At 43.4% G+C, this 24442-nt stretch overlaps 22 non-coding genes and 6 pseudogenes across 22 annotated transcripts; all 28 read right to left on the bottom strand.

The window, feature by feature from the left end:
• Positions 1-76: 76 nt before the first annotated feature.
• On the bottom strand, positions 77-195 carry LOC142509405 (5S ribosomal RNA). The gene has a single exon (XR_012807580.1). It is a non-coding gene; the product is annotated as a 5S ribosomal RNA (ribosomal RNA).
• A 680-nt stretch (positions 196-875) lies between these two features.
• LOC142508583 (5S ribosomal RNA) lies at positions 876-994 on the bottom strand. The gene has a single exon (XR_012806790.1). It is a non-coding gene; the product is annotated as a 5S ribosomal RNA (ribosomal RNA).
• Positions 995-1633: 639 nt separating this feature from the next.
• Positions 1634-1752, bottom strand: LOC142509419 (5S ribosomal RNA). The gene has a single exon (XR_012807593.1). It is a non-coding gene; the product is annotated as a 5S ribosomal RNA (ribosomal RNA).
• Positions 1753-2439: 687 nt separating this feature from the next.
• LOC142514785 (5S ribosomal RNA) lies at positions 2440-2558 on the bottom strand. The gene has a single exon (XR_012810662.1). It is a non-coding gene; the product is annotated as a 5S ribosomal RNA (ribosomal RNA).
• A 679-nt stretch (positions 2559-3237) lies between these two features.
• LOC142506840 (5S ribosomal RNA) lies at positions 3238-3358 on the bottom strand. The gene has a single exon (XR_012805115.1). It is a non-coding gene; the product is annotated as a 5S ribosomal RNA (ribosomal RNA).
• A 684-nt stretch (positions 3359-4042) lies between these two features.
• On the bottom strand, positions 4043-4161 carry LOC142510877 (5S ribosomal RNA; annotated as a pseudogene).
• A 686-nt stretch (positions 4162-4847) lies between these two features.
• Positions 4848-4966, bottom strand: LOC142513048 (5S ribosomal RNA). The gene has a single exon (XR_012809015.1). It is a non-coding gene; the product is annotated as a 5S ribosomal RNA (ribosomal RNA).
• Positions 4967-5652: 686 nt separating this feature from the next.
• Positions 5653-5771, bottom strand: LOC142515027 (5S ribosomal RNA). Its single transcript, XR_012810893.1, has one exon. It is a non-coding gene; the product is annotated as a 5S ribosomal RNA (ribosomal RNA).
• Positions 5772-6458: 687 nt separating this feature from the next.
• On the bottom strand, positions 6459-6577 carry LOC142508507 (5S ribosomal RNA). Its single transcript, XR_012806717.1, has one exon. It is a non-coding gene; the product is annotated as a 5S ribosomal RNA (ribosomal RNA).
• Positions 6578-7258: 681 nt separating this feature from the next.
• LOC142508688 (5S ribosomal RNA) lies at positions 7259-7379 on the bottom strand. The gene has a single exon (XR_012806892.1). It is a non-coding gene; the product is annotated as a 5S ribosomal RNA (ribosomal RNA).
• Positions 7380-8070: 691 nt separating this feature from the next.
• LOC142513858 (5S ribosomal RNA) lies at positions 8071-8189 on the bottom strand. Its single transcript, XR_012809782.1, has one exon. It is a non-coding gene; the product is annotated as a 5S ribosomal RNA (ribosomal RNA).
• A 685-nt stretch (positions 8190-8874) lies between these two features.
• Positions 8875-8993, bottom strand: LOC142509646 (5S ribosomal RNA). The gene has a single exon (XR_012807811.1). It is a non-coding gene; the product is annotated as a 5S ribosomal RNA (ribosomal RNA).
• A 687-nt stretch (positions 8994-9680) lies between these two features.
• LOC142515483 (5S ribosomal RNA) lies at positions 9681-9799 on the bottom strand. Its single transcript, XR_012811327.1, has one exon. It is a non-coding gene; the product is annotated as a 5S ribosomal RNA (ribosomal RNA).
• Positions 9800-10488: 689 nt separating this feature from the next.
• On the bottom strand, positions 10489-10607 carry LOC142506954 (5S ribosomal RNA). Its single transcript, XR_012805224.1, has one exon. It is a non-coding gene; the product is annotated as a 5S ribosomal RNA (ribosomal RNA).
• A 686-nt stretch (positions 10608-11293) lies between these two features.
• Positions 11294-11412, bottom strand: LOC142513904 (5S ribosomal RNA). Its single transcript, XR_012809827.1, has one exon. It is a non-coding gene; the product is annotated as a 5S ribosomal RNA (ribosomal RNA).
• Positions 11413-12094: 682 nt separating this feature from the next.
• LOC142509034 (5S ribosomal RNA) lies at positions 12095-12211 on the bottom strand. Its single transcript, XR_012807225.1, has one exon. It is a non-coding gene; the product is annotated as a 5S ribosomal RNA (ribosomal RNA).
• An 844-nt stretch (positions 12212-13055) lies between these two features.
• On the bottom strand, positions 13056-13174 carry LOC142513225 (5S ribosomal RNA). The gene has a single exon (XR_012809183.1). It is a non-coding gene; the product is annotated as a 5S ribosomal RNA (ribosomal RNA).
• Positions 13175-15153: 1979 nt separating this feature from the next.
• Positions 15154-15272, bottom strand: LOC142514966 (5S ribosomal RNA). The gene has a single exon (XR_012810835.1). It is a non-coding gene; the product is annotated as a 5S ribosomal RNA (ribosomal RNA).
• Positions 15273-15949: 677 nt separating this feature from the next.
• LOC142515387 (5S ribosomal RNA) lies at positions 15950-16068 on the bottom strand. Its single transcript, XR_012811235.1, has one exon. It is a non-coding gene; the product is annotated as a 5S ribosomal RNA (ribosomal RNA).
• A 677-nt stretch (positions 16069-16745) lies between these two features.
• On the bottom strand, positions 16746-16864 carry LOC142515386 (5S ribosomal RNA). Its single transcript, XR_012811234.1, has one exon. It is a non-coding gene; the product is annotated as a 5S ribosomal RNA (ribosomal RNA).
• A 665-nt stretch (positions 16865-17529) lies between these two features.
• On the bottom strand, positions 17530-17648 carry LOC142512721 (5S ribosomal RNA; annotated as a pseudogene).
• Positions 17649-18326: 678 nt separating this feature from the next.
• LOC142510140 (5S ribosomal RNA) lies at positions 18327-18445 on the bottom strand. The gene has a single exon (XR_012808270.1). It is a non-coding gene; the product is annotated as a 5S ribosomal RNA (ribosomal RNA).
• Positions 18446-18779: 334 nt separating this feature from the next.
• LOC142511549 (5S ribosomal RNA) lies at positions 18780-18898 on the bottom strand (annotated as a pseudogene).
• Positions 18899-19565: 667 nt separating this feature from the next.
• Positions 19566-19683, bottom strand: LOC142512775 (5S ribosomal RNA; annotated as a pseudogene).
• A 682-nt stretch (positions 19684-20365) lies between these two features.
• On the bottom strand, positions 20366-20484 carry LOC142515188 (5S ribosomal RNA). Its single transcript, XR_012811045.1, has one exon. It is a non-coding gene; the product is annotated as a 5S ribosomal RNA (ribosomal RNA).
• A 1472-nt stretch (positions 20485-21956) lies between these two features.
• Positions 21957-22075, bottom strand: LOC142517335 (5S ribosomal RNA). Its single transcript, XR_012813086.1, has one exon. It is a non-coding gene; the product is annotated as a 5S ribosomal RNA (ribosomal RNA).
• Positions 22076-23525: 1450 nt separating this feature from the next.
• Positions 23526-23643, bottom strand: LOC142511809 (5S ribosomal RNA; annotated as a pseudogene).
• A 669-nt stretch (positions 23644-24312) lies between these two features.
• LOC142512306 (5S ribosomal RNA) lies at positions 24313-24431 on the bottom strand (annotated as a pseudogene).
• Positions 24432-24442: the final 11 nt, after the last annotated feature.

Here is a 24442-nt window from a genome sequence, read left to right as displayed (position 1 = left end):
CGATCGAGATTCTGATGATTTGAGCCGAAAATCGTCTGTCAACAAGCAATCGATCAAAAATTTAAGAACACGAAGAGGGGTGCAACACGAGGACTTCCCAGGGGGTCACGCATCCTAGTACTGCTCTCGCCATGGCACGCTTAACTTCGGAGTTATGATGGGATCCGGTGCATAAGTGCTGGTAAGATCGCACCCAACATTGAGTGGGATGTTTATTCTTATTCAGTACGTGTGGAGCGGTCGGCGATGGACAACACGCGGCACTGCTCTCGCCCAATATGAACCATGAAGTTAAGCGTTCTAGCGCGATGGCAGTGCTAGGATGGGTGACCTCCATGGGAAGTCCTCGTGTCGCGATCGTTTATGTAAATTATGGATAAAACAGTCGAAATAATTTTTTTTAATGAGTTAACCATCTCCGGATTATTCTTCGTCATACCCTTCCGCACAGAACCGGCTCACGACAACAAAAATTGTTAAATGTTCCAAAGAAATAGAAAAAAATAAGAAGAAGAAAATAGCGAATGTAAAGCTATTATTATGCCTGGGATACGAAAAAATTGAACCGGAATCGAATTTCGAACTTCCTAAGCGGATTTCTCGAAGAAACGAAAACTTAACAGAAGCGAAAAATCGAAAATTAGAGGGTTTTAGAGAAGGAATTCGACTAAAATCTCGCCAGCTCATTGCGGAGTAATGAGTCTCGTTCGTTTGCCCGTTTACAATTAAAGTAGCCTTCAATTTTGTCCAAATCCGGCAGTGCCCAAGCTATGTTGATTTCACATGTCTTATCTGGTCTCAATCGAGATTCAGATGATTTGAGCCAAAAATCGTCTGTCAACAAGTAATCAATCAAAAATAGAAAAACACGAAAAGGGGTGAAACACGAGGACTTCCCAGAGGGTCACCAATCCTAGTACTGCTCTCGCCCAAGCACGCTTAACTTCGGAGTTCTGATGGGATCCGATGCATTAGTGCTGGTATGATAGCACCTGACATTGAGTGGGATGTTTATTCTTATATCCCTCGAGTACATGTAGAGCGGGTGGCGATGGACAACACGCGGCATGCTCTCGCCCATTAGGAACCATGAAGTTAAGGATTCTGGCGCGATGGCCGAGCTAGGATGAGAGACCTTCCTGAGAAGTCCTCGTGTCGTGACCGTTTACGTAAATTATGGCTAAAACAGACGAAATAATTGTTTTTAATGAGTTCACCATCTCCAGAGTAATCTGCGTCATACCCTTTCCGCACAGAACCGGCTCACGAAAACAAAAATCGCTAAATGTTCCCAGAAAATAGAAAAAAATAAGAAGAAAAAAATAGCGAAGGAATCGAATTTCGAACTTCCTAAGCATATTTCTCGAGGAAACAGAAGCTTAACAAAAACGGAAAATCGCAAATTATAGGGTCTTAGAGAAGGAATTCGGCTAAAATCTTGCCAGCTCATTGCGGAGTAACCCGTTCGTTTGCCCGTTTACAATCAAATTAGCCTAATATTTTGTTCAAATCTGGCAATGCCCGAGCTACAATGATTTCACATGTCTTATCTGGTCCGGATCGAGATTCAGATGATTTGAGCCGAAAATCGTCTGTCAACAAGTAATTAATCAAAAATAGAAAAACACGAAAAGGAGTGCAACAAGAGGACTTCCCAAGGGGTCACCCATCCTAGTTCTGCTCTCGCCCAAGCACGCTTGACTTCGGAGTTCTGATTGGATCCGGTGTATTAGTGCTAGTATGATCGCACCCGACATTGAGTGGGATGTTTATTCTTATATCCCTCGAGTACGTGTGGAGCGGGCGACGATGGACAACACGCGGCACTGCTCTCACCCAATAAGAACCATGAAGTTAAGCGTTCTGGCGCGATGGCAGAGCTAGGATGGGTGACCTCCCTGGAAAGTCCTCGTGTCGTGACCGTTTACGGAAATTATGAATAAAATAGTCGAAATAATTGTTTTTAATGAGTTAACCGTCTCCGGAGTAATATGCGTCATACCCTTCCGCACAGAACCGGCTCACGACAACAAAAATCGCTAAATGTTCCAAAGAAATAGAAAAAAAATAAGAAGAAGAAAATAGCGAAAGTATAGCTATTATTATGCCTGGGATACGAAAAAAAAGAACCGGAATCGAATTTCGAACTTCCTAAGCGGATTTCTCGAGGAAACGGAAGCTTAACAGAAGCGGAAAATCGTAAATTAGAGGGTCTTAGAGAAGAAATTCGGCTAAAATCTAGCCAGCACTTTGCGTATTAATGAGTCTCGTCCGTTTGCCCGTATACAATAAAATTAGCCTACAATTTTGTCCAAATCCGGCAGTGCCCGAGCTACGTTGATTTCACATGTCTAATCTGGTCCCGATCGAGATTCAGATGATTTGAGCCGAAAATCGTCTGTCAACAAATAATCAATCAAAAATTAAAAAACACGAAAAGGGGTGCAACACGAGGACTTCCCAGGGGGTCACCCATCCTAGTACTGCTCTCGCCCAAGCACGCTTAACTTCGGAGTTCTGATGTGATCCGTTGCATTAGTGCCGGTATGATCGCACCGGAGATTGAGTGGGATGTTTATTCTTATATTCCTCGAGAACATAAGGAGCGCGTGGCGATGGACAACACGCGGCACTGCTCTCTCCCAATAAGAACCATTAAGTTAAGCGTTCTGGCGCGATGGCAGAGCTAGGATGGGTGACCTTCTTGAGAAGTCCTCGTGTCGTGATCGTTTACGTAAATTATGACTAAAACAGTCGAAATAATTGTTTTTAATGAGTTAACCGTCTCCGGAGTAATCTGCGTCATACCCTTTCGCAAAGAACCGACTCACGACAACAAAAATCGCTAAATGTTCCCAGAAAATTGAAAAAAAATAAGAAGAAGAAATAGCGAATGTAAAGCTATTATTATGCTTAGATACGATAAAATGGAACCGGAATCGAATTTTAAACTTCCTAAGCGGATTTCTCGAGGAAACGGAAGCTTAACAGAAGCGGAAAATCGCAAATTAGAGGGTCTTAGAGAAGGAATTCGGCTAAAATCTCGCCCGCTCATTGCGGAGTAACCCGTTCGTTTGCCCGTTTACAATCAAATTAGCCTAATATTTTGTCCAAATCTGGCAATGCCCGAGCTACATTGATTTCACATGTCTTATCTAGTCCCGATCGAGATTCTGATGATTTGAGGCAAAAATCGTCTGTCAACAAGTAATCAATCAAAAATAGAAAAACACGAAAAGGGTGCAACACGAGGACTTCCCAAGGGGTCTCACCCATCCTAGTACTGCTCTTGCCCAAGCACGGTTAACTTCGGAGTTCTGATGGGATCCGGTGTATTAGTACTGGTATGATCGCACCCACCCTACATTGAGTGGGATGTTTATTCTTATATCCCTCGAGTACATGTGGAGCGGGCGGCGATTGACAACGCGCGTCACTACTCTCGCCCAATCAAAACAATGAAGTTAAGCGTTCTGGCGCGATGGCAGAGCTAGGATGGGTGACCTCCCTGAGAAGTCCTCGTGTCGCGACCGTTTACGTAAATTATACATAAAACAGTCGAAATAATTGTTTTTAATGAGTTAACCGTCTCCGGAGTAATCTGCGTCATACCCTTTCGCAAAGAACCGACTCACGACAACAAAAATCGCTAAATGTTCCCAGAAAATTGAAAAAAAATAAGAAGAAGAAATAGCGAATGTAAAGCTATTATTATGCTTAGATACGATAAAATGGAACCGGAATCGAATTTTAAACTTCCTAAGCGGATTTCTCGAGGAAACGGAAGCTTAACAGAAGCGGAAAATCGCAAATTAGAGGGTCTTAGAGAAGGAATTCGGCTAAAATCTCGCCCGCTCATTGCGGAGTAACCCGTTCGTTTGCCCGTTTACAATCAAATTAGCCTAATATTTTGTCCAAATCTGGCAATGCCCGAGCTACATTGATTTCACATGTCTTATCTAGTCCCGATCGAGATTCTGATGATTTGAGGCAAAAATCGTCTGTCAACAAGTAATCAATCAAAAATAAAAAAATAGGAAAAGGAGTGCAACAAGAGAACTTCCCAAGGGGTCACCCATGCTAGTACTGTTGTTGCCCAAGCACGCTTAACTTCGGAGTTCTGATGGGATCCGGTGTATTAGTACTTGTATGATCGCACCCTACATTGAGTGGGATGTTTTTTCTTATATCCCTCGAGTACATGTGGAGCGGGCGGCGACGGACAACACGCGTCACTACTCTCGCCCAATCAGAACAATGAAGTTAAGGTTCTGGCGCGATGGCAGAGCTATGATGGGTGACCTCCATGGGAAGTCCTCGTGTCGCGACCGTTTATTTAAATTATGGATAAAACTGTCGAAATAATTGTTTTTAATGAGTTAACCATCTCCGGAGTAATCTGTGTCATACCCTTTCGCACAGAACCGGCTCACGACAACAAAAATCGCTAAATGTTACCAGAAAATAGAAAAAAAAATAAGAAAAGGAAAATAGCGAATGTAAAGCTATAATTATGCCTGGGATACGACTAAATGTAACCGGAATCGAATTTCGAACTTACTAAGCGGATTTCTCGAGGAAATAGAAGCTTAACAGAAGCGGAAAATCGCAAATTAGAGGGTCTTAGAGAAAGAATTCGGATAAAATCTCGCCAGCTCATTGTGGAATAATGAGTCTCGTCCGTTTGCCCGTTTACAATAAAATTAGCCTACAATTTGTCCAAATCCGGCAGTGCCCGAGCTACGTTTATTTCACATGTCTTATCTGGTCCCGATCGATATTCAGATTATTTGAGCCGAAAATCGTCAGTTAACAAGTAATCAATCAAAAATAGAAAAACACGAAAAGGGGTGCAACGCGAGGACTTCCCAAGGGGTCACCCATCCTAGTACTGCTCTCGCCCAAGCACGATTAACTTCGGAGTTCTGATGGGATCCGGTGTATTAGTGCTGGTATGATCGCACCCGACATTGAGTGGGATGTTTATTCTTATATCCCTCGAGTACGTGAGGAGCGGGCGGCGATGGACAACACGCGGCACTGCTCTCGCCCAATCAGAGCCATGAAATTAAGCGTTCTGGCGCGATGGCAGTGCTAGGATAGGTGACCTCCTTAGGAAGTCATCGTGTCGCGACCGTTTACGTAAATTATGGATAAAACAGTCGAAATAATTGTTTTTAACGAGTTAGCCGTCTCCGGAGTAATCTGCGTTATACCCTTCCGCACAGAACCGGCTCACGACAACAAAAATCGCTAAATGTTCCCAGAAAATAGAAAAAAGTAAGTAGAAAAAAATTGGGAATGTAAAGCTATTATTATGCCTCGGATACGATAAAATGGAACCGGAATCGAATTTCAAACTTCCTAAGCGGATTTCTCGAGGAAACGGAAGCTTAACAGAAGCGAAAAATCGCAAATTAGAGCGTCTTAGAGAAGGAATTCGGCTAAAATCTCGCCAGCTTATTGCGGAGTAATGAGTCTCGTTCGTTTGCACGTTTACAATCAAATTAGCCTACAATTTTGTCCAAATCTGTCAGTCTCCGAGCTACGTTGATTTCACATGTCTTATCTTGTCCCGATCGAGATTCAGATGATTAGAGCCGAAAATCGTCTGTCAGCAATTAATCAATCAAAAATAGAAAAACATGAAAAGGGGTGCAACACGTGGACTTCCGAGGGGGTCACCCATCCTAGTACTGCTCTCGCCCAAGCACGCTTAACTTCGAAGTTCTGATGGGATCCGGTGCATTAGTGCTGGTATGATCGCACTTGATATTGAGTGGGATGTTTATTCTTATATTCCTCGAGTACGTGCCGAGCGGGCGGCGATGGACAACACGCGGAACTGCTCTCGCCCAATCAGAACCATGAAGTTAAGCGTTCTGGCGCGATGGCAGAGCTAGGATGAGTGACCTCCCTGGGAAGTCCTCGTGTCGCGACCGTTTACGTAAATTATGGATAAAACAGTCGAAATAATTGTTTTTAATGAGTTAACCGTCTCCGGAGTAATCTGTGTCATACCCTTCCGAACAGAACCGGCTCACGACAACAAAAATCGCTAAATGTTCCCAGAAAATAGAAAAAAAATAAGAAGAAGAAAATAGCGAATGTAAAGCTATAATTATGCCTGGGATACGACTAAATGTAACCGGAATCGAATTTCGAACTTCCTAAGCGGATTTCTCGAGGAAACAAAAGCTTAACAGAAGCGAAAAATCGCAAATTAGAGGGTCTTAGAGAAGGAATTCGGCTAAAATCTCGCCAGCTCATTGCGTTGTAATAAGTCTCGTTCGTTTGCCCGTTTACAATAAAATTATCCTACAATTTTGTCCAAATCCGGCAGTGCCCGAGCTACGTTGATTTCACATGTCTTATCTTGTCCCGATCGAGATTCAGATGATTTGTGCCGAAAATCGTCTGTCAACAAATAATCAATCAAAAATTTAAAAACACGAAAAGGGGTGCAACCCGAGGACTTTCTGGGGGGTCACCCATCCTTGTACTGCTCTCGCCCAAGCACGCTTAACTTCGGAGTTCTGATGGGCTCCGGTGCATTAGTGCCGGTATGATCGCACCAGACATTGAGTGGGATGTTTATTCTTATATTCCTCGAGTACATAAGGAGCGGGCGGCGATGGACAACACGCGGCACTGCTCTCGCCCAATAAGAACCATGAAGTTAAGCGTTCTGGCGCGATGGCAGAGCTAGGATGGGTGACCTTCCTGAGAAGTCCTCGTGTCGTGATCGTTTACGTAAATTATGGCTAAAACAGTCGAAATAATAGTTTTTAATGAGTTAACAATCTACGGAGTAATATGCGTCATACCCTTCCGCAAACAACAGGCTCACGACAACAAAAATCGCTAAATATTCCCAGAAAATTGAAAAAAAATAAAAAAGAAGAAATAGCGAATGTAAAGCTATAATTATGCTCGAGATATGATAAAATGGAACCGGAATCGAATTTCGAACTTCCTAAGCGGATTTCTCGAGGAAACGATAGCTTAACAGAAGCTGAAAATTGCAAATTAAAGGGTCTTAGAGAAGGAATTCGGCTAAAATCTCGCCAGCTCATTACGGAGTAACCCGTTCGTTTGCCCGTTTACAATCAAATTAGCCCAATATTTTATCCAAATCTGGCAATGCCCAAGCAACATTGATTTCACATGTCTTATCTGGCCCCGATCGAGATTCTGATGATTTGAGCCAAAAATCGTCTGTCAACAAGTAATCAATCAAAAATAGAAAAACACGAAAAGGGTGCAACACGAGGACTTTCCAAGGGGTCTCACCCATCCTAGTACTGCTCTTGCCCAAGCACGGTTAACTTCGGAGTTCTGATGGGATCCGGTGTATTAGTACTGGTATGATCGCACCCACCCTACATTGAGTGGGATGTTTATTCTTATATCCCTCGAGTACATGTGGAGCGGGCGGCGATTGACAACGCGCGTCACTACTCTCGCCCAATCAAAACAATGAAGTTAAGCGTTCTGGCGCGATGGCAGAGCTAGGATGGGTGACCTCCCTGGGAAGTCGTCGTGTCGCGACCGTCTATGTAAATTATGGATAAAACAGTCGAAATAATTGTTTTTAATGAGTTAACCGTCTCCGGAGTAATCTGTGTCATACCCTTCCGCACAGAACCGGCTCACGACAACAAAAATCGCTAAATGTTACCAGAAAATAGAAAAAAAAATAAGAAGAGGAAAATAGCGAATGTAAAGCTATAATTATGCCTGGGATACGACTAAATGTAACCGGAATCGAATTTCGAACTTCCTAAGCGGATTTCTCGAGGAAATAGAAGCTTAACAGAAGCGGAAAATCGCAAATTAGAGGGTCTTAGAGAAAGAATTCGGATAAAATCTCGCCAGCTCATTGTGGAATAATGAGTCTCGTCCGTTTGCCCGTTTACAATAAAATTAGCCTACAATTTGTCCAAATCCGGCAGTGCCCGAGCTACGTTTATTTCACATGTCTTATCTGATCCCGATCGAGATTCATATGATTTGAGCCGAAAATCGTCAGTTAACAAGTAATCAATCAAAAATAGAAAAACACGAAAAGGGGTGCAACGCGAGGACTTCCCAAGGGTTCACCCATCCTAGTACTGCTCTCGCCCAAGCACGCTTAACTTCGGAGTTCTGATGGGATCCGGTGTATTAGTGCTGGTATGATCGCACCCGACATTGAGTGGGATGTTTATTCTTATATCCCTCGAGTACGTGTGGAGCGGGCGGCGATGGACAACACGCGGCACTACTCTCGCCTGATCAGAACCATGAAGTTAAGCGTTATGGCGCGATGGCAGAGCTAGGATGAGTGACCTCCCTGAGAAGTTCTCGTGTCGCGACTGTTTACGTAAATTATGGATAAAACAGTCGAAATATTTTTTTTAATGAGTTAACCGTCTCCGGAGTAATCTGCGTCATACCCTTCCGCACAGAACCGGCTCACGACAACAAAAATCGCTAAATGTTCCCAGAAAATAGAAAAAAATAAATAGAAAAAAATAGTGAATGTAAAGCTATTATTATGCATCGGATACGATAAAATGGAACCGAAATCGAATTTCAAACTTCCTAAGTGGATTTCTCGAGGAAACGGAAGCTTAACAGAAGCGGAAAATCGCAAATTAGAGGGTCTTAGAGAAGGAATTCGGCTAAAATCTCGCCAGCTCATTGCGGAGTAATGAGTCTCGTTCGTTTGCCCGTTTACAATCAAATTAGCCTACAATTTTGTCCAAATCTGGCAGTGCCCGAGCTACGTTGATTTCACATGTCTTATCTGATCACGATCGAGATTCAGACGATTTGAGGCGAAAATCGTTTGTCAACAAATAATCAATCAAAAATAGAAAAACACGAAAAGGGGTGCAACATGAGGACTTCCCAGGGGATCACTCATCCTAGTGCTGCTCTCGCCCAAGCACGCTTCACATCGGAGTTCGGATGGGATCCAGTGCATTAGTGCTGGTATAATCCCACCCGACATTGAGTGGGATGCTTATTCTTATATCCCTCGAATACGTGTGGAGCGGGCGGCGATGGACAACACGCGGCACTGCTCTTGCCCAATCAGAACCATGAAGTTAAGCGTTCCGGCGCGATGGCAGAGCTAGGATGAGTGACCTCCCTGGGAAGTGCTTATGTCGCGACCGTTTACGTAAATTATGGATAAAACTGTCGAAATAATTGTTTTTAATGAGTTAACCGTCTCCGGAGTAATCTGCGTCATACGCTTCCACACAGAACCGGCTCACGACAACAAAAATCCCTAAATGTTCCCCGAAAATAGAAAAAAAATAAGTAGAAGAAAATAGCGAATGTAAAGCTATTATTATGCCTCGGATACGATAAAATAGAACCGGAATCGAATTTCGAAGTTTCTAAGCGGATTTCTCGGGGAAATGGAAGCTTAACAAAAGCGGAAAATCGCAAATTAGAGGGTCTTAGAGAGGGAATTCGGCTGAAATCTCGCCAGCTCATTGCGGAGTAATGAGTCTCGTTCGTTTGCCCGTTTACAATCAAATTAGCCTAAAATTTTTTCCAAATCTGTGAGTCCTCGAGCTACGTTGATTTCACATGTCTTATCTTGTCCCGATCGAGATTCAGATGATTTAAGCCGAAAATCGTCTGTCAGCAATTAATCAATCAAAAATAGAAAAACACGAAAAGGGGTGCAACACGAGGACTTCCGAGGGGGTCACCCATCCTAGTACTGCTCTCGCCCAAGCACGCTTAACTTCGAAGTTCTTATGGGATCCGGTGCATTAGGGCTGGTATGATCGCACCCGACATTGAGTAGGATGTTTATTCTTATATTCCTCGAGTACGTGTGGAGCGGGCGGCGATGGACAACACGCGGCACTACTCTCGCCTGATCAGAACCATGAAGTTAAGCGTTATGGCGCGATGGCAGAGCTAGGATGAGTGACCTCCCTGGGAAGTTCTCGTGTCGCGACTGTTTACGTAAATTATGGATAAAACAGTCGAAATATTTTTTTTAATGAGTCAACCGTCTCCGGAGTAATCTGTGACATACCCTTCCGTACAGAACCGGCTCACGACAAACAAAAATCGTTAAATGTTCCCAGAAAATAGAAAAAAAAAATAAGAAGAAGAAAATAGCGAATGTAAAGCTATTATTATGCCTGAGATACGATAAAATGGAAGCGGAATCGAATTTCGAACTTCTTAAGCGGATTTCTCGAGGAAACGGAAGCTTAACAGAAGCGGAAAATCGCAAATTAGAGGGTCTTAGAGAAGGAATTCGGCTAAAATCTCGCTAGCTCATTGCGGAGTAATGAGTCTCGTTCGTTTGCCAGTTTACATTCAAATTAGTCTACAATTTTGTCCAAATCTGGCAGTGCCCGAGCTACGTTGATTTCACATGTCTTATCTGATCCCGATCGAGATTCAGATGATTTGTGCCGAAAATCGTCTGTCAACAAGTAATCAATCAAAAATCGAAAAACACGAAAATGGGTGCAACACGAGGACTTTCTAGGGGGTCACCCATCCTAGTACTACTCTCGCCTAAGCACTCTTAACTTCGGAGTTCTGATGGGATCCGGTGCATTAGTTATGGTATGATCGCACCCGACATTGAGTGGGATGTTTATTCTTATATCCCTCGAGTACGTGTGGAGCGGACGGCGATGGACAACACGCAGCATTGCTCTCGCCCAATCAGAACCATGAAGTTAAGTGTTCTGGCGCGATGGCAGAGCTAGGATGGGTGACCTCCCAGGGAAGTCCTCGTGTCGCTACCGTTTATGTAAATTAAGGATAAACCAGTCGAAATAATTATTTTTAATGAGTTAACCATCTCCGGAGTAATGTGCGTCATACCCTTCCGCACAGAACCGGCTCACGACAACAAAAATCGCTAAATGTTACCAGAAACTAGAAAAAAAATAAGAAGAAGAAAATAGCGAATGTAAAGCTATTAATATGCCTGGGATACGATAAAATGGAACCGGAATCGAATTTCAAACATCCTAAGCGGATTTCTCGAGGAAAAAGAAGCTTAACAGAAGCGGAAAATCGCAAATTAAAGGGTTTTAGTGAAGGAATTCGACTGAAATCTTGCAATCTCATTGCGGAGTAATTAGTCTCGTTCGTTTGCCGGTTTACAATCAAATTAGCCTACAATTTTGTCCAAATCTGGCAGTGCCCGAGCTACGTTGATTTCACATGTCTTATCTGATCCGATCGAGATTCACATGATTTGAGCCGAAAATCGTCTGTCAAAAAGTAATCAATCAAAAATAGAAAAACACGAAAAGGGGTGCAACACGACGACTTCCCTGGGGGTCTCCCATCCTAGTACTGCTCTCGCCCAAGCACGCTTAACTTCGGAGTTCTGATGGGATCCGGTGCAATAGTGCTGGTATGATCGCACCCGACATTTAGTGGGATGTTTATTCTTATATCCCTCGAGTACGTGTGGAGCAGGCGGCGATGGACAACACGCGGCACTGCTCTCGTCCAATCACAACCACGAAGTTAAGCGTTCTGACGCGATGGCAGAGCTAGGATGGGTGACCTCCCTGGAAATTCCTCGTGTCCCGACTAATTACGTAAATTATGGAAAAAAATAGTCAAAATAATTGTTCTTAATGAGTTAACCGTCTCCGAAGTAATCTGGGTTATATCCTTCCGCACAGATCCGGCTCATGACAAAAAAAATCGCTAAATGTTCGCAGAAAATAGAAAAAAAATAAGAAGAATAAAATAGCGAATGTAAAGCTATTATTATGCCTGGATACGTTAAAATGGAACCGGATCGAATTTCGAACTTCCTAAGCGGATTTCTCGAGGAAACGGAAGCTTAACAGAAGCGGAAAATCGCAAATTAGAGGGTTTTAGAGAAGGAATTGGACTGAAATCTTGCCATCTCGTTGCTGAGTAATGAGTCTCGTTCATTTGCCCGTTTACAATCAAATTAGCCTACAATTTTGTCCAAATCTGGCAGTGCACGAGCTACATTGATTTCACATGTCTTATCTGGTCCCGATCGAGATTCAGATGATTTGAGCCGAATATCGTCTGTCAACAAGTAATCAAAATTAGAAAAACCCGAAAAGGGGTGCAACACGAGGACTTCCCAGGGGGTTACCATCCTAGTACTGCTCTCGCCCAAGCACGCTTAACTTCGGAGTTCTGATGGGATCCGGTGCATTAGTGTTGTATGATCGCACCCGACATTGAGTGGGATGTTTATTCTTATATCCCTCGAGTACGTGTGGAGTGGGCGGCGATGGACAATACGCGCCACTGCTCTCGCCCAATCAGAACTATGAAGTTAAGCGTTCTGGCGCGATGGCAGAGCTAGGATGGGTGACCTCCCTGGGAAGTCCTCGTGTCGCGACCGTTTACGTAAATTATGGATAAAACAGTCGAAATAATTGTTTTAATGAGTTAACCGTCTCCGGAGTAATCTGCGTCATACTCTTCCGCACAGAAGCGGCTCATGACAACAAAAATCGCTAAATAATCGCAGAAAATAGAAAAAAAAATAAGAAGAAGAAAATAGCGAATGTAAAGCTATTATTATGCCTGTGATACGATAAAATGGAACCAGAATAGAATTTCGAACTTCCTAAGCGGATTTCTCGAGGAAACGGAAACTTAACAGAAGTAGAAAATTGCAAATTAGAGGTCTTAGAGAAGTAATTCGGCTAAAATCTCGCCAGCTCATTGCGAAGTAATGAGTCTCGTTCGTTTGCTCTGTTACAATAATATTTACCTACAATTTTGTCCAAATCCGGCAGTGCCTGAGCTACGTCGATTTCACATGTCTTATCTGGTCCCGATCGAGATTCAGATGATTTGAGCCGAAAATCGTCTTTCAACAAGTAATCAAAATTAGAAAAACACGAAAAGGGGTGTAACACGAGTACTTCCTAGGGGGTCACCCATCCTAGTACTGCTCTTGCCCGAGCTACTTTCATTTCACATGTCTTATCTGGTCCCGATCGAGATTCAGATGATTATAGCCGAAAATCGTCTGTCAACAAGTAATCAAAAATAGAAAAACACGAAAAGAGGTGCAACACGAGGACTTCCCAGGGGGTCACCCACCCTAGTACTGCTCTCGCCCAAGCACGCTTTACTTCGGAGTTCTGATGGGATCCGGTGCATTAGTGCTGGTATGATCGCACCGGACATTGAGTGGGATGTTTATTCTTATATCCCTCGAGTACGTATGGAGCGGGCGGCGATGGACAACACGCGGCACTGTTCTCTCCTAAACAGAACCATGAAGTTAAGCGTTCTGGCGCGATGGCAGAGCTAGGATGGGTGACCTCTCTGAGAAGTCCTCGTGTCGTGACCATTTACGTAAATTATGGCTAAAACAGTCGAAATAATTGTTTTTAATGAGTAACTGTTTCCGGAGTAATCTGCGTCATACCCTTCCGCACAAAACCGGCTCACGACAACAAAAATCGCTAAATGTTCCCAGAAAATAGAAAAAAAATAAGAATAAGAAAATAGCGAATGTCAAGCTATTATTATGCTTGGGATACAATAAAATGGAATCGTAATCGAATTTCGAACTTCCTAAGCGGATTTCTCGAGGAAACGGAAGCTCAACAGAAGCGGAAAATCGCAAATTAAAGGGTCTTAGAGAAGGAATTCGGCTAAAATCTCGTCAGCTCATTGCGTAGTAATGAGTCTCGTTCGTTTGCCCGTTTACAATCAAATTAGCCTACAGTTTTGTCCAAATCCGGCAGTGCCCGAGCTACGTTGATTTCACATGTCTTATATGGTCCCGATCGAGATTCAGATGATTTGAGCGAAAATCGTCTGTCAACAAGTAATCAAAAATAGAAAAACACGAAAAGGGGTGCAACATGAGAACATCCCATGATGGCGTACACATGTCTTATCTTGTCCTCGTGTCGCTACCGTTTACGTTAATTATGGCTAAAACAGTCGAAATAATTGTTTTTAATGAGTTAACCGTCTCCGGAGTAATCTACGTCATACCCTTCCGCACAGAACTGGCTCACGACAACAAAAATAGATAAATATTCCCAGAACATATAAAAAACAAATAAGAAGAAGGAAATAGCGAATGTAAAGCTATTATTATGCCTGGGATACGTTAAAATGGAACCGAAATCGAATTTTGAACTTCCTAAGCGGATTTCTCGAGGAAACGGAAGCTTAAAAGAAGTGGTAAATCGCAAATTAGAGGGTCCTAGAGAAGTAATTTAGCTCAAATCTCGCCAGCTCTTAATGAGTCTCGTCCGTTTGCCCATTTACAATCAAATTAGCCTACAATTTTGTCCAAATCCCGCAGTGCCCGAGCTACGTTGATTTCACATGCTTTATCTGGTCCCGATCGAGATTCAGACGATTTGATCCGAAAATAGTCTGTCAACAAGTAATCAAAAATAGAAAAACATGAAAAGGGGTGCAACACGAGGACTTCCCAGGGGGTATGATCCCACCCGACATTGAGTGGGATGTTTATTCTTATATCCCTCGAGTAAGTGTATAGCGGGAGGAGATGGACAACACGCGGCATTGCTTACGCCCAATCATAACCATGAAGTTAAGCATTCTGGCGCGATGGCAGAGCTAGGATGGGTGACCTCCCTGGGAAGACCTCGTGTCGCGACCGTTTACGTTAATTAAGGATAAAACAGTTGAAATAATTGTTTTAAATATGTTAACCGTCTCCGGAGTAATCTGCGTCATACCCTGCCGCACAGAACCAGCTCACGACAACAAAAATCGATAAATATTCCCAGAAAATAGAAAAAACAAATAAGAAGAAGGAAATAGCGAATGTAAAGCTATTATTATGCCTGGGATATGATAAAATTGAACCAAAATCAAATTTCAAACTTCCTAAGCGGATTTCTCGAGGAAACAGAAGCTTAACAGAAGCGGTAAATCGCAAATTAGAGGGTCCTAGAGAAGGAATTTAGCTAAAATTTCGCTAGCTCTTTCCGGAGTAATGAGTCTCGTCCGTTTGCCCATTTACAATAAAATTAGCCTACAATTTTGGCCAAATCGGGCAGTGCCCGAGCAACGTTAATTTCACATGTTTACCTGGACCAGATCGAGATTCAGATGATTTGAGCCGAAAATCGTCTGTCAACAAGTAATAAAAAATAGAAAAACACCAAAAAGGTGCAACACGAGGACTTCCAATGGGGTAACCCATCCTAGTACTGCTCTCGCCCAAGCACGCTTAACTTCGGAATTCTGATGGGATCCGGTGCATTAGTGCTGGTATGATCGCACCCGACATTCAGTGGGATGTTTATTCTTATATCCCTCGAGTATGTGTGGAGCGGGCGGCGATGGACAACACGCGGCACTGCTCTCGTCCAATCAGAACCATGATTTTAAGCGTTCTTACTCGATGGCAGAGCTAGGATGGGTGATCTCCCTGAGAAGTCCTCGTGTCGCGTTACGGAAATTATGGGTAAAACAGTCGAAATAATTATTTTTAATGAGTTAACCGTCTCCGTAGTAATCTGCGTCATACCCTTCCGCACAGAACCGGCTTACGACAACAATAATCGCTAAATGTTCCAAGAAAATAGAAAAAAAATAAGAAGAAGGAAATAGAGAATGTAAAGCTATTATTATGCCTGGGACTGAATAAAATGTAACCGGAATCGAATTTCGAACTTCATAAGCGGATTTCTCGAGGAAACGGAAGCTTAACAGAAGCGGTAAATCGCAAATTAAAGGGTCTTAGAGAAGGAATTTAGCTAAAATCTCGCCAACTCTTTGCGGAGTAATGAGTCTCGTCCGTTTGCCCGTTTACAATCAAATTAGCCTACAATTTTGTCCAAATCCGGCAGTGCCCGAGCTACGTTGATTTCACATGTCTTATCTTGTCCCGATCGAGATTCAGATGATTTGAGCCGAAAATGGTCTGGCAACAAGTAATAAAAATAGAAAAACACGAAAAAGGGTGCAACACGAGGACTTCCCAGGAGATCACCCATCCTAGAACTGCTCTCGCCCAAGCACATTTAACTTCGGAGTTCTGATGGGATCCAGTGCATTAGTGCTGGTATGATCGCACCCGACATTCAGTGGGATGTTTATTCTTATATCCCTCGAGTACGTGTGGAGCGGGCGGCGATGGACAACACACGGCACTGCTCTCGTCCAATCAGAACCATGATGTTAAGTGTTCTGACTCGATGGCAGAGCTAGGATGGGTGATCTCCCTTAGAAGTCCTCGTGTCGCGTTACGGAAATTATTGGTAAAACAGTCGAAATAATTATTATTAATGAGTTAACCGTCTCCGTAGTAATCTGCGTCATACCCTTCCGCACAGAACCGGCTTACGACAACAATAATCGCTAAATGTTCCCAGAAAATAGAAGAAAAATAAGAAGAAGGAAATAGAGAATGTAAAGCTATTATTATGCCTGGGACACGATAAAATGTAACCGGAATCGAATTTCGAACTTCATAAGCGGATTTCTCGAGGAAACGGAAGCTTAACAGAAGCGGTAAATCGCAAATTAAAGGGTCTTAGAGAAGGAATTTAGCTAAAATCTCGCCAACTCTTTGCGGAGTAATGAGTCTCGTCCGTTTGCCCGTTTACAATCAAATTAGCCTACAATTTTGTCAAAATCCGGCAGTGCCCGAGCTACGTTGATTTCACATGTCTTATCTTGTCACGATCGAGATTCAGATGATTTGAGCCGAAAATGGTCTGGCAACAAGTAATAAAAATAGAAAAACACGAAAAAGGGTGCAACACGAGGACTTCCCAGGAGATCACCCATCCTAGAACTGCTCTCGCCCAAGCACATTTAACTTCGGAGTTCTGATGGGATCCAGTGCATTAGTGCTGGTATGATCGCACCCGACATTCAGTGGGATGTTTATTCTTATATCCCTCGAGTACGTGTGGAGCGGGCGGCGATGGACAACACACGGCACTGCTCTCGTCCAATCAGAACCATGATGTTAAGTGTTCTGACTCGATGGCAGAGCTAGGATGGGTGATCTCCCTTAGAAGTCCTCGTGTCGCGTTACGGAAATTATTGGTAAAACAGTCGAAATAATTATTTTTAATGAGTTAACCGTCTCCGTAGTAATCTGCGTCATACCCTTCCGCACAGAACCGGCTTACGACAACAATAATCGCTAAATGTTCCTAGAAAATAGAAAAAAATAAGAAGAAGGAAATAGCGAATGTAAAGCTATTATTATGCCTAGGACACGATAAAATGAAATCGGAATCGAATTTCGAACTTCCTAGGCGGATTTCTCGAGGAAACGGAAGCTTAACAGAAGCTGTAAATCGCAAATTAGAGGGTCTTAGAGAAGTAATTGAGCTAAAATCTCGCCAGCTCTTTGCGGAGTAATGAGTCTCGTCTGTTTGCCAGTTTACAATCAAATTAGCCTACAATTTTGTCCAAATCCGGCAGTGCCCGAGCTACGTTGATTTCACATGTCTTATCTGGTCCTTATCGAGATTCAGATGATTTGAGCCCAAAATGGTCTGTCAACAAGTAATAAAAAAAGGAAAAACACAACACGATGACTTCCCAGTGCGTCACCCATCCTAGTATTGCTCTCTCCCAAGCACGCTTAACTTCCAAGTTCTGATGGGATCCAGTGCATTAGTGCTGGTATGATCGCACCCGACATTGAGTGGGATGATTATTCTTATATCCCTCGAGTACGTGTGGAGCGGGCGGTGATGGACAACACGCGGCACTGCTCACGCTCAATCAGAACCATGAAGTTAAGCGTTCTGGCTCGATGACAGAGCTATGATGGGTGACCTCCCTGAGAAGTCCTCGTGTCGCTACCGTTTACGGTAATTAAGGCTAAAACAGTCGAAATAATTGTTTTTAATGACTTAACCGTCTCCGGAGTAATCTGCGTTTATCTTTCCGCACAAAACCGGCTCACAACAACAAAAATCGCTAAATGTTCCCAGAAAATAGATAAAAAAAGAAAAAAAACAGCGAATGTAAAGCTATTATTATTCCTGGGATACGATAAAATGGAACCGGAATCGAATTTCGAACTTCCTAAGCGGATTTCTCGAGGAAACGAAAGCTTAACAGAAGCGGTAAATCGCAAATTAGAGGGTCTTAGAGAAGGAATTTAGCTAAAATCTCGCCAGCCCTTTGCGGATTAATGAGTCTCGTCTGTTTGTCCGTTTACAATATAATTAGCCTCCAATTTTGTCCAAATCCGGCAGTGCCCGAGCTACGTTGATTTCACTTGTCTTATCTGGTCCCGATCAAGATTCAGATGGTTTGAATTGAAAATGGTCTGTCAACAAGTAATAAAAAATAGAAAAACACGAAAAGGGGTGCAAAACGAGGACTTCCCTGGGGGTCACCCATCTTAATACTACTCTTGCCCAAGCAACCTTAACTTCCGAGTTCTGATGGGATCCGGTGCATTAGTGTTGGTATGATCGCACCCGACATTGAGTGGGATGTTTATTCTTATATCCCTCGAGAACATGTGGAGCGCGCGGCGATGGACAACACGCGGCACTGCTCTCGCCCAATCAGAACCATGAAGTTAAGCGTTCTGGCGCGATGGCAGAGCTAGGATGGGTGACCCCCCTGAGAAGTCCTCGTATCGCGACCGTTTGCGAAAATTATGGCTAAAACAGTCGAAATAATTGTTTTTAATGAGTTAACCGTCCCCGGCAGTGCCCGAGCTACGTTGATTCACATGTCTTATCTGGTCCCGATCGAGATTCAGATGATTTGAGCCGAAAATGTTCTGTTAACAAGTAATAAAAAATAGAAAAACACAACACGAGGACTTCCCAAGGGGTCACTCATCCTAGTACTGCTCTCTCCCAAGCACGCTTAACTTCCGAGTTCTGATGGGATCCGGTGCATTAGTGCTGGTATGATCAAACCGAACATTGAGTGAGATGTTTATTCTTATATCCCTCGAGTACGTGTGGAGCGGGCGGCGATGGACAACACGCGGAACTGCTCTCGCCGAATCAAAACCTTGAAGTTAAGCGTTCTGGCGCGATGGCAGAGCTAGGAAGGGTGACCTCCCTGGGAAGTCCTCGTGTCGCGACCGTTTACGGAAATTATGGCTAAAACAGTCAAAATAATTGTTTTTAATGAGTTAACCGTCTCCAGAGTAATCTGCGTCATACCTTTCCGCACAGAACCGGATCACGACAACAAAAATCGATAAATGTTCCACAGAAAATAGAAAAAAAAATAAGAAGAAGAAAATAGCGAATGTAAAGCTATTATTATGCCTGGGAAACGATAAAATGGAACCGAAATCGAATTTCGAACTTCCTAAGCAGATTTCTCGAGGAAACGGAGGCTTAACAGAAGCGGTAAATCGCAAATTAGAGGGTCTTAGAGAAGGAATTTAGCTAAAATCACGCCAGCTCTTTGCGGAGTAATGAGTCTCGTCCGTTTGCAATCAAATTAGCCTCCAATTTTGTCCAAATCCGGCAGTGCCCGAGCTACGTTGATTCACATGTCTTATCTGGTCCCGATCGAGATTCAGATGATTTGAGCCGAAAATGTTCTGTTGTTAACAAGTAATAAAAAATAGAAAAACACGACACGAGGACTTCCCAGGGGTCACCCATCCTAGTACTGCTCTCTCACATGCACGCTTAACTTCCTAGTTCTGATGGTATCCGGTGCATTAGTGCTGGTATGATCGCACCCGACATTGAGTGGGATGTTTATTCTTATATCCCTCGAGTACGTGTGGAGCGGGCGGCGATGGACAACACGCGGCACTGCTCTCGCCCAATCAGAACCATGAAGTTAAGCGTTCTGGCGCGATGGCAGAGCTAGGATGGGTGACCTCCCTGGGAAGTCCTCGTGTCGCGACCATTTACGGAAATTATGGCTAAAACAGTCGAAATAATTGTTTTTAATGAGTTAACCGTCTCCGGAGTAATCTGCGTCATACCTTTCCGCACAAAACCGGCTCACAACAACAAAAATCGCTTAATGTTCCCAGAAAATAGAAAAAAATAAAAAGAAGAAAACAGCGAATGTAAAGCTATTATTATTCCGGGGATATGATAAAATGGAACCGGAATCGAATTTCGAACTTCCTAAGCGGATTTCTCAAGGAAACGGAAGCTTAACAGAAGCGGTAAATCGCAAATTAGAGGGTCTTAGAGAAGAAATTTAGCTAAAATCTCGCCAGCTCTTTGCGTATTAATGAGTCTCGTCCGTTTGCCAGTTTACAATAAAATTAGCCTACAATTTTGTCCAAATCCGGCAGTGCCCGAGCTACGTTGATTTCACATGTCTTATCTGGTCTCGATCGAGATTCAGATGATTTGAGCTGAAAATGGTATGTCAATAAGTAATAAAAAATAGAAAAACACGAAAAGGGGTGCAACACGAGGACTTCTCTGGGGGTCACCCATCCTAGTACTCCTCACGCCCAAGCACGCTTAACTTCCGAGTTCTGATGGGATCCGGTGCATTAGTGCTGGTATGATCGCACCTGACATTGAGTGGGATGTTTATTCTTATATCCCTCGAGTACTTGTGGAGCCGGCGGCGATGGACAACACGCGGCACTGCTCTCGCCCAATCAGAACCATGAAGTTAAGCGTTCTGACGCGATGACAGAGCTAGGATGGGTGACCTCCCTGGGAAGTCCTCGTGTCGCGATCGTTTATGGAAACTAAGGTTAAAACAGTCGAAATAATTGTTTTTAATGAGTTAACCGTCTGCAGAGTAATCTGCGTCGTATCCTTCCGCACAGAATCGGCTCACGACAACAAAAATCGCTAAATGTTCCCAGAAAATAGAAAAAAAATAAAAAGAAGGAAATAGCGAATGTAAACCTATTATTATGCCTGGGACACGATAAAATAGAACCGGAATCGAATTTCGAACTTCCTAAGCGGATTTCACGAGAAAACAGAATCTTAACAGAAGCGGTAAATCGAAAATTAGAGGGTCTTAGAGAATGAATTTAGCTAAAATCTCGTCAGCTCTTTGCGGAGTAATGAGTCTCGTCCGTTTGCCCGTTTGCAATCAAATTAGCCTGCAATTTTGTACAAATCCGGCAGTGCCCGAGCTACGTTGATTCACATGTCTTATCTGGTCCCGATCGAGATTCAGATGATTTGAGCCGAAAATGTCTTGTTAACAAGTAATAAAAAATAGAAAAACACGACACAAGGACTTCCAAGGGGGTCACCCATCCTAGTACTGCTCTCTCCCAAGCACGCTTAACTTCCGAGTTCTGTAGGATCTGATGCATTAGTACTAAATGATCGCACCCGACATTGAGTGAGATGTTTATTCTTATATCCCTCGACTACGTGTGGATCGGGCGGCGATGGACAACACGCGGCACTGCTCTCGCCCAATCAAAACCTTGAAGTTAAGCGTTCTGGCGCGATGGCAGAGCTAGGAAGGGTGACCTCCCTGGGAAGTGCTCATGTCGCGACCGTTTACGGAAATTATGGCTAAAACAGTCGAAATAATTGTTTTTAATGAGTTAACCGTCTCCAGAGTAATCTGCGTCATACCTTTCCGCACAGAACCGGATCACGACAACAAAAATCGATAAATGTTCCACAGAAAATAGAAAAAATAATAGGAAGAAGAAAATAGCGAATGTAAAGCTATTATTATGCCTGGGAAACGATAAAATGGAATCGAAATCGAATTTCGAACTTCCTAAGCGGATTTCTAGAGGAAACGGAAGCTTAACAGAAGCGGTAAATCGCAAATTAGAGGTTCTTAGAGAAGAAATTTAGCTAAAATCTCGCCAGCTCTTTGCGTATTAATGAGTCTCGTCCGTTTGCCCGTTTACAATAAAATTAGCCTACAATTTTGTCCAAATCCGGCAGTGCCCGAGCTACGTTGATTTCACATGTCTTATCTGGTCCCGATCGAGATTCAGATGATTGAAGCCGAAAATGGTATGTCAATAAGTAATCAAAAATAGAAAAACACGAAAAGAGGTGCAACACGAGGACTTCCCTGGGGGTCACTCATCCTAGTACTCCTCACGCCCAAGCACGCTTAACTTCCGAGTTCTGATGGGATCCGGTGCATTAGTGCTAGTATGATCGCACCTGACATTGAGTGGGATGTTTATTCTTATATCCCTCGAGTACTTGTGGAGCGGGCGGCGATGGACAACACGCGGCACTGCTCTCGCCCAATCAGAACCATGAAGTTAAGCGTTCTGACGCGATGACAAAGCTAGGATGGGTGACCTCCCTGGGAAGTCCTCGTGTCGCGATCGTTTATGGAAACTAAGGCTAAAACAGTCGAAATAATTTTTTTTAATGAGTTAACCGTCTGTAGAGTAATCTGCGTCGTACCCTTCCGCATAGAACCGGCTCACGACAACAAAAATCGCTAAATGTTCCCAGAAAATAGAAAAAAAATAAGAAGAAGAAAATAGCGAATGTAAAGCTATTATTATGCCTGGGACACGATAAAATAGAACCGGAATCGAATTTCGAACTTCCTAAGCGGATTTCACGAGAAAACGGAAGCTTAACAGAAGCGGTAAATCGAAAATTATTGGGTCTTAGAGAAAGAATTTAGCTAAAATCTCGCCAGCTCTTTGCGGAGTAATGAGTCTCGTCCGTTTGCCTGTTTGCAATCAAATTAGCCTGCAATTTTGTACAAATCCGGCAGTGCCCGAGCTACGTTGATTCACATGTCTTATCTGGTCACGATCGAGATTCAGATGATTTGAGCCGAAAATGTCTTGTTAACAAGTAATAAAAAATAGAAATACACGACACAAGGACTTCCCAGGGGGTCACCCATCCTAGTACTGCTCTCTCCCAAGCATGCTTAACTTCCGAGTTCTGTAGGATCCGATGCATTAGTACTAAATGATCGCACCCGACATTGAGTGAGATGTTTATTCTTATATCCCTCAACTACGTGTGGATCGGGCGGCGATGGACAACACGCGGCACTGCTCTCGCCCAATCAAAACTTTGAAGTTAAGCGTTCTGGCGCGATGGCAGAGCTAGGAAGGGTGACCTCCCTGGGAAGTCCTCATGTCGCGACCGTTTACGGAAATTATGGCTAAAACAGTCGAAATAATTGTTTTTAATGAGTTAACCGTCTCCAGAGTAATCTGCGTCATACCTTTCCGCACAGAACCGGATCACGACAACAAAAATCGATAAATGTTCCACAGAAAATAGAAAAAAAATAAGAAGAAGAAAATAGCGAATGTAAAGCTATTATTATGCGTGGGAAACGATAAAATGGAACCGAAATCGAATTTCGAACTTCCTAAGCGGATTTCTCGAGGAAACGGAAGCTTAACAGAAGCGGTAAATCGCAAATTAGAGGGTCTTAGAGAAGGAATTTAGCTAAAATCTCGTCAGCTCTTTGCGAAGTAATTAGTCTCGTCCGTTTGCAATCAAATTAGCCTCCAATTTTGTCCAAATCCGGCAGTGCCCGAGCTACGTTGATTCACATGTCTTATTTGGTCCCGATCGAGATTCAGATGATTTGAGCCGAAAATGTTCTGTTAACAAGTAATAAAAAATAGAAAAACACGACATGAGGACTTCCCAGGGGTCACCCATCCTAGTACTGCTCTCTCACATGCACGCTTAACTTCCGAGTTCTGATGGGATCCGGTGCATTAGTGCCGGTATGATCGCACCCGACATTGAGTGGGATGTTTATTCTTATATTCCTCGAGTACGTGTGGAGCAGGCGGCGATGGACAACACGCGGCACTGCTCTCGCCCAATCAGAACCATGAAGTTAAGCGTTCTGGCGCGATGGCAGAGCTAGGGTGGGTGACCTCCCTGGGAAGTCCTCGTGTCGCGACCGTTTACGGAAATTATGGCTAAAACAGTCGAAATAATTGTTTTTAATGAGTTAACCGTCTCCGGAGTAATCTGCGTCATACCTTTCCGCACAAAACCGGCTCACAACAACAAAAATCGCTTAATGTTCCCAGAAAATAGAAAAAAATAAAAAGAAGAAAACAGCGAATGTAAAGCTATTATTATTCCTTGGATATGATAAAATGGAACCGGAATCGAATTTCGAACTTCCTAAGCGGATTTCACGAGAAAACGAAAGCTTAACAGAAGCGGTAAATCGAAAATTAGAGGGTCTTAGACAAAGAATTTAGCTAAAATCTCGCCAGCTCTTTGCGGAGTAATGAGTCTCGTCCGTTTGCCCGTTTGCAATCAAATTAGCCTGCAATTTTGTACAAATCCGGCAGTGCCCGAGCTACGTTGATTTACATGTCTTATCTGGTCCCGATCGAGATTCAGATGATTGAAGCCGAAAATGTTCAGTTAACAAGTAATAAAAAATAGAAAAACACGACACGAGTACTTCCCAGGGGGTCACCCATCCTAGTACTGCTCTCTCACATGCACGCTTAACTTCCGAGTCTCGATGGAATCCGGTGCATTAGTGCTGGTATGATCGCACCCGACATTGAGTG

This window comes from Primulina tabacum, chromosome 10 (assembly GCF_025594145.1).
Source record: "Primulina tabacum isolate GXHZ01 chromosome 10, ASM2559414v2, whole genome shotgun sequence".
Lineage (NCBI taxonomy): Eukaryota > Viridiplantae > Streptophyta > Magnoliopsida > Lamiales > Gesneriaceae > Primulina > Primulina tabacum.
The sequence above is the reverse complement of the archived record's forward strand: the minus strand, read 5'-3'. Positions and strand labels throughout refer to the sequence as shown.